General features: G+C 45.9%; 1 pseudogene; it reads left to right on the top strand.

Moving 5' to 3' along the window:
• Positions 1-445: 445 nt before the first annotated feature.
• On the top strand, positions 446-647 carry LOC139228448 (U2 spliceosomal RNA; annotated as a pseudogene).
• The last annotated feature ends 7,452 nt before the right edge of the window (positions 648-8,099 follow it).

Genomic DNA, 8,099 nt, shown 5'->3' with positions numbered 1-8,099 from the left:
ATCTTTCCGAATTGTCAGATACCCCTGTATGTTTAATTCCCAGTCTTGGCCACCCTGCAACCACGTTTCAGTAATGGCCACCAAATCATACCCATTTGTAATGATTTGTGCCGTCAACTCATTTACTTTGTTTCGAATGCTGCGTGCATTTAGGTAAAGTGTTTTAATACTAAAACCATGATTTTTAGTTTTGACCCCTCCTGCAGCCCCTTTATATTCATACATATTGTCCCTTCCTATCACCTTGTGGTTTACACTTACCCCAGTGCTACTCTGCTCTGTTGCCTCCTGCCTTTTGCATTCTTTCTTGGGGTTCTATTTATCTGAGCTCTCACCCACCCTAACTAGCTCAGAGCCCTCTCCTGGGTTCTCTTCCCCCTGCCAAGCTAGTTTAAAGCCCTCCCAACCGTACTATCAAAACCACCCGTGAGAACATTGGTCCCGTCTCGCTTCTCGGCCTTTTGGCTAAGATCATGCGTAACTGACCTGACAGGGGAGTAACCATGACCCCAAAGTGGTTCTCCCTGGATCAGGAAGGTGGTTCTCCTATGCTTTTTGGAAATAGGAGGTGGGTGGGGTGGCTTGACCCATCCACCTCCATGGCACGAACCTGGTATTGCAGTACTTCCAGGAACGGTGCAGTGGCTCTCGGCCTTTTGGCTAAGAGCATTGGCGCAGAGTGATCCTTGATGTGTGCAAGGTGACCTCTGGCATTTGTGATTTGACAAAGAATTGGAAAGATTGGCTACGAATTTAAAAAAAACATTGGTCCCGTCTCTGTTGAGGTGTAACCTGTCCGACTTGTACAGGTCCCAACTACCCCAGAAGCGGTCCCAATTGTTCAGGAAACTAAAGCCCTCCCTCCTACACCAACGGGAGAGTGGAGAGCACCAGTTCTAACTGTCACAGAGACTCAGCTCCACTTCCCTGCCCGCTCCCCATAACCCCTTATCCCCTTATCGTTTAAGAAACTGTCTATTTCTGTCTTAAATTTATTCAGTGTCCCAGCTTCCACAGCTCTCTGAGGCAGCGAATTCCACAGATTTACAACCCTATGAGAGAAGAAATTTCTCCTCATCTCTGTTTTAAATGGGCGGCTCCTTATTCTAAGATCATGTCCCTAGTTCTAGTCTCCCCCATCAGTGGAAACATCCTCTCTGCATCCACCTTATCAAGCCCCCTCATAATCTTATACGTTTTGATAAGATCAGCTCTTATTCTTCTGAATTCCAATGAGTAGAGGCCCAACCTACTCAACCTTTCCTCATAAGACAACCCCCTCATCCCCAGAATCAACCGAGTGAGCATTCTCTGAACTGCCTCCAACGCAAATATATCCTTTCGTAAATATGGAAACCAAAACTGCACGCAGTATTCCAGGTGTGGCCTCACCAATACCTTATATAGCTGTAGCAAGACTTCCCTGCTTTTATACTCCATCCCCTTTGTAATAAAGGCCAAGATACCATTGGCCTTCCTGATCACTTACTGTACATGCATACTATTCTTTTGTGTTTCATGCTCAAGTACTCCCAGGTCTCGCTGCACTGCAGCACTTTGCAATCTTTCTCCATTTAAATAATAACTTGCTCTTTGATTTTTTTTCTGCCAAAGTGCATGACCTCACACTTTCCAACATTATACTCCATCTGCCAAATTTTTGCCCACTCACTTAGCCTGTCTATGTCCTTTTGCAGATTTTTTGTGTCCTCCTCACACATTGCTTTTCCTCCTACCTTTGTATCGTCAGTAAACTTGGCTATGTTAAACTCAGTCCCTTCTTCCAAGTCGTTAATATAGATTGTAAATAGTTGGGGTCCCAGCACTGATCCCTGCGGCACCCCACTAGTTACTGGTTGCCAACCAGAGAATGAACCATTTATCCCGACTCTCTGTTCTCTGTTAGTTATCCAATCCTCTATCCATGCTAATATATTACCCCCAACCCCGTGAACTTTTATCTTGTGCAGTATGTGGCACCTTGTCAAATGCCTTCTGGAAGTCCAAATACACCACATCTACTGGTTCCTCTTTATCCACCCTGTTCGTTACATCCTCAAAGAACCCCAGCAAATTTGTCAAACATGACTTCCCCTTCATAAATCCATGCTGACTGCCTGACTGAATTATACTTTTCCAAATGTTCTGCTACTGCTTCTGTAGTAATGGACTCCAACATTTTACCAACCACAGACATGCTTGAAAAGATAAAAGTTAGGCCACAGCTTGAGTGCTACGTGCAGTTCTAGTCACCACATTACAGGAAGGATGTGATTGCACTAGAGAGCGTGCAGATTCACGAAAATGTTGACAGGACTGGAGAATTTTAGCTATGAGGAAAGATTGGATAGGCTGGGGTTGTTTTCCTTGGAACAGAGGAGGCTGAGGAGAGATTTAATTGAGGTGTATAAAATTATGAGGGGCCTTGATAGAGTGATAGGAAGGACCTATTTCACCTAGTAGAGGGGTCAATAACCAGGGGGCATAGATTTAAAGTAGTTGGTAGAAGGATTAGAGGGGAGATGAGGAAACGTTTCTTCACCCAGAGGGTGGTGGGGGTCTGGAACTCACTGCCTGAAAGGGTGGTAGAGGCAGAAACCCTCATTTCATTTAAAAAGTACTTGGATGTGCACTTAAAGTGCCGTAACCTACAGGGCTACGGACCGAGTGCTGGAAATTGGGATTCGGCTGGGTAGCTCTTTTTCAAACACGATGGGCTGAATGGCCTCCTTCTGTGTCGTAATTTTTTTCTACGATTCTATGATTCTTACCACTCTTTGTGAAGTTTCTCCTGAATTCCATATTGGATTGATTAGTGACTTGTCTTACATCGGTGTGACTGCTGCCAACGACTGGAAGCTGTGCAGAAACATACTGGGCATTAACCTGAAACCGGAAGCTTTGTTTTTTTTTTCATCAGAGCCCGCCCCCTCCTGGCATTTCAATTGTTTTTTAATGAGAAGCGCAGAACACTTCCGGTCTGTGGGTCCATCTTATATTGAGGGGCCTCTGGTTTTTGAATCCCCGACAAGTAGAAACATCATCTTTATGTCAACTCTATCAAACCTCTTCATCGTTTTAAAGACCTCTATCAGGTTGCCTCTCAGCCTTCTCTTTTCTAGATGCTGGCCAAACGAGGACATCTTCTTCTCGTGGACTCCTCACAAACAAGCCTCAAGATCGCTTTGTCAAACCGGTTTTCTTGAGGCGAGTCACAGCAGCGGGGTAGAGAAATGGGTCAGACCCCAATGAACTCAGTCATTTGCACCTGGCAGGGTGGACAAGCGACGGTTTTACCATCCGCCCCCAGTGGGGGTGGAGGAAAATTGTGCCAGCGGTTATTTTTAGGCTGAGGAATTGGCGGGGGACCTCCTCACTTTGGGGGCGGGGGGGGGGGGGCACTCGAAAACGGACAAAATCCCTGAGGAGAATTATTGAAGATAAAAATTTCGGATCCTCGGGAGAAGTGGGGGAATTGCCCAGTGCCCCGTTTGTGGGCGGTAATAGCTGCCATGCGGGAGTTCCCGCGCCAGGCGCGGAAATCTCGTTCCACTCGCGATATTGGGGTTACCGCCCCCTCGAGAGCAAGTGCAGTGCAAAATAACGCGCTCCGTGGGGCGCGAGCCGGGGCGGAAGCGAAAGGAGAGGGGCGCAGCGCTGCCGCATGGAAGGCCCCGCCCCTTCATTAAAGGATCCCTACCTGGACCACTGCGGAGCGGGGTGCCATGGCATCAGCCCGGCACTCGAGAGATCGCGGCACGGAGCCCCGCGTTCCATGATTCCGTCATCACCGCGTGCAGCGACCCGTTTTAACCCTAGAGCGACAGTGTCAGGGGGCGTGTAGGCCGTCACGGGCCACTACTAAAAGGGTTGCTGGCGCTCGCACAAAGAATAAATTGGCCGACTTACTGGTGATGGGTGGGGGAGGGGGGATGATTGTGGGGCGGGGTGATATTGGAGGGGAGTTGCCGATCGTAGAGCTGGAAGCAGGTAAGCTTGATGGGCTGGGGTGGGGAAGCTCTCCTGTTTCTCTTGGCCCACAAGCAGTGTAAGCTACTGGCCTTATAGATCCGCCCTTTCTCGCTTCCTTTTACCTGCCGGGTTTCCAGAGGCCCGGGAAACCCAGCCAGAAATGGGTTAAAAGTAAAAAGCCTGTAAAAATGGAGGCACGCAGCCTCTTTAAAAGGTTTTACTGATCCGACCTGCCTCCTTCGAGCAGATTGGTCACCTGCACCCCGCGCCCCCTTCCCCCACCATCCCACCACCGTTAAAACCAGAAGTGAGCGGTTTGGAGGCGTTCTTGACATTTTTCACATTGTATAAGCACATAAGAAATAGGAGCAGGAGTCGGCCATTTGGCCCCACGAGCCTGTTCCACCATTCAGTAAGATCATGGCTGATCTGATCATGGACTCAGCTCCACATAACCCTTTACTCCTTCATCGCTCAAAAATCTGTCTATCTCCACCTTAAATATATTCAATGACCCAACCTCCACAGCTCTCTGGGGCAGAGAATTCCATTGATTTACAACCCTCTGAGAGAAGAAATTTCTCCTCATCTCAGTTTTAAATGGGAGGCCCCTTATTCTAAGACTATGTCCCCTAGTTTTAGTTTCCCCTATGAGTGGAAATATTCTCTCTGCATCCACCTTGTCAAGCCCCCTAATTATCTTATAAGTTTCAATAAGATCACCTCTCATTCTTCTGAACTCCAATGTGTATAGGCCTATCCTCATAAGTCAACCCCCTCATCTCCGGAATCAACCTAGTTAATCTTCTCTGAACATCCTTCAATGCAAGTATATCCTTCCTTAAATACGGAGACCAAAACAGTATGCAATACTTCAGGTGTGGCCTCATCAATACCCTGTACAGTTGTAGCAGGACTTCTCTGCTTTTATACTCTATCCACCTTGCAATAAAGGCCAACATTCCATTTGCCTTCCTAATTACTTGCTGTACCTGCATACTAACTTTTTGTGTTTCACGCACAAGAACCCTCAGGTCTCCATTTAAATTATAATTTGCTTTTCTATTATTTCTGCCAAAGTGGATAACCTCACATTTTCCCATATTATACTCCATCAGCCAAATATTTGCCCACTCACTTAGCCTGTCTATATCCCTTTGCAGATTTTTTGTGTCCTCCTCACATATTTCCTCTCCCACTCATCTTTGTATCATCAGCAAACTTGGCTACATTACACTCGGTCCCTTCATCCAAATTGTTAATATAGAATATAAATAGTTGAGGACCCAGCACCGAACCCTGCGGCACCCAACTAGTCACAGTTTGCCAACCGGAAAATGACCTTCCCACCTGGCCCAAACCCACTGATTCTTGAGGGGTGAAAATTACTTCTATTGATTCTACGCCGTTGTGCTGATGCATGTGATTCATCAGGGATTAGCAAGGAGCAAGAGAAAATAATAATTTCGGGCCAATTTCCTTACCCCTCCTCGGCCTAGACGCTCATCAGGCGGAGCATCACTCAAAGTGCGCTTTGCCTGACTTAACTTGAACCCGCCTTGATTTTTGGATTCAGGTCATTCTGAAAGGTCCAGAATTCCCTTATCCCTTTGCACGACCTTGCATTCGGAAGCAGAGGAGAGAAGCCAACGATGTCTGGCCGCTGCCCAAACGTAACAATCTTGACATGCCTTCATGATGGCCCTGGATAAAAGAAGGCTATTTTTGGACCTTCCATATACTTCCTTCCTAGTGCTCTCACATCCTCCAGGGTCAGAGAACAAGAGGCAAGGCACACTTTGGTTGGTTAGTTAATGTTTGGTCGTCTGACCGGCGGACACCAGGTGTGTTGCGACACCGCTCCCCCTTCTTTTCCAGAAGGTTTGAATGTCCATATCTTTATGGACTTACATCCCGGTCCCCAATGGAAACAACAACAACTTGTATTTATATAGCGCCTTGAACATAGTGAAAGGTTCCAAGGCGCTTCATAGGAGTGTTGTGAGATAAAGATTTGACTCCGACTAAGTAGAAATTAGGACAGGTGACCAAATGCTTGGTCAAAGAGTTGGGTTTTAAGGAGTGCCTTGAAGGAGGAATGAGAGGTAGAGAAATGGAGAGGTTTAGGGAGGGAGTTCCAGAGCTTGGGACCGAGGCTCCACCATCAGCCACCAATGGTGGAGCGATTATAATCAGGGATGCTCAAGAGGGCAGAATTAGAGGAGCGCAGACATCTTGGGGGGTGGGGAGAGGTTGTGGGGCTGGAGGAGATTACAGAGATAGGGAGGGGCGAGGCCATGGAGGGATTTGAAACCAAGGATGAGAGTTTTGAAATCGAGACATTGCTTAACCGGGAGCCAATGTCAGTCAGCGAGCACAGTTACCTGAAATACCTGAGCAAAGTTAGAAGGGTGAAGGTTCATTGTTCGCTGCCACCTGTTTCCTCTGCTTCATGCCCAGGAAATAAGTGTTCCTCAGGGGCAGAGAGCAGAACCAAGTTTCTCTCCCTTACATCCGTGCTCATTAGAACTACAATGCAAAATAATGAAAATGGCATTGTTGCCAACACAAGTGGAGTTCAAACTAATATTCTCCATATGTTGTCAGGTTATTGAGCCAATGTTTATCTGTTTGCATGCTTGGAGTAGTGGTATTGATATCTATGTATTTGTAACCACGTCAGCAGTCTGTTCATTGTTGACGGTTTCTGCTGGCGTGCCTTTGGCTGTACATCCAACTCACAGTTAGTGCAGTGATCCCAACAATTTCGCCAATGTGTGACATGGCCAACGCCCATTGCCCACCTACTCAAGGTTTACAGTGGCATGCGGGGCATGGAATGGTGAGAATAAAGTGTGACAAATAAAATGGGAACGGTGGCCTAGTGGTTATGTTGCTAAACTACGAATCCAGGCGCATACACTAATGATCTGGAGAAATTAGTTCAAATCCCACCATGGCAGCAGGGAAATTTAAATTCAATTAATTAAATAAATCTGAAATAAAAAACTAATATTAGTAATGATGATCATGAAACTACGGGACTGTCCTAAAAACTCATCTGGTTCACTAATGTCCTTTAGGGAAGGAAATCTGCCATCCTATACCTGGTCTAGTCTATACCTGACAATACACAGCAATGTGGTTGACTCTTAACAGCCCCTCTGAAATGGCCCAGCAAGCCACTCGGTTTCATAAAGTGGCTCACCACCACCTTCTCAAGGGCAATAAATGCCGGCCTTGTTGACGATTCCCACATCCTTTGAATGAAAAAAAAACTAGTAAGTTTCACTCACATTTCTTGTAATCATATCTAAATATTTTGAGATCTTGATGGAATGAATGGAGTGGGAAAGGAATGGAAGGGAAGCAGGAAGGACTTGTATTTATGTTGCACATTTCACAGTCAATTAAGTATTTTTGGAAATGTAGTCACTGGAAAACACAGCAGCCAATTTGCGCACAGCACGTCTCCACAAACAGCAATGTGATAATGATCACATGATCTATTTTTTAGTGATGTTGGCTAGAACTCTGGGGGTAACTCTCCTTCGAAATAGTGCCATGGAATCTTTTATGTCCACCTCAGAGAGCAGACATGGGCTCGGTTTAACAATGAAGTCTGTAATTATTCTCAAAGAGAGCTGTGGCCAAACTAAGATTCTGTCAAAGATAAATTTCGCAACTTTTGATGCAAGAGAAACAAATATAGTGTCTGAAGGGAAGAAATCTTTCATTCTTTGCTTTGACTACAGATTTCTTGGTGTGATCTCTGTTAGTTAAACGGGCATTTATGTAGACAGCATGGAGAAGAGGCATTGTACAAACTCTGGAATTACCAGAGAGAAAGAAAGAGAGAACGAAAGAGAGAATGCAAGAGAGAGAGAGAGAGAGAGAGAGAGAGAAAGAGAGAAAGAAAGAGAGAAAGAGAGAAAAAAAGAGAGAAAGAGAGAATTAATTAATTCATTTAATCAATTCTGCGTTGGCCTTTTCAAGTCTTCAGGATGCCCCAAAGCATTCCACAACCAATGCATTTGATTTGAAGTGCAGTCACTGATGTTACGTAAGCAAACCTGGCAGACAATTTGAGCACAGCAAGGACATATGAGATACATGGCTAGTGTTGG

The sequence above is a fragment of the Pristiophorus japonicus genome, chromosome 17 (genome assembly GCF_044704955.1).
Source record: "Pristiophorus japonicus isolate sPriJap1 chromosome 17, sPriJap1.hap1, whole genome shotgun sequence".
In the NCBI taxonomy this organism is placed as follows: domain Eukaryota; kingdom Metazoa; phylum Chordata; class Chondrichthyes; family Pristiophoridae; genus Pristiophorus; species Pristiophorus japonicus.
This window is presented reverse-complemented; position numbering and strand designations above follow the sequence as displayed.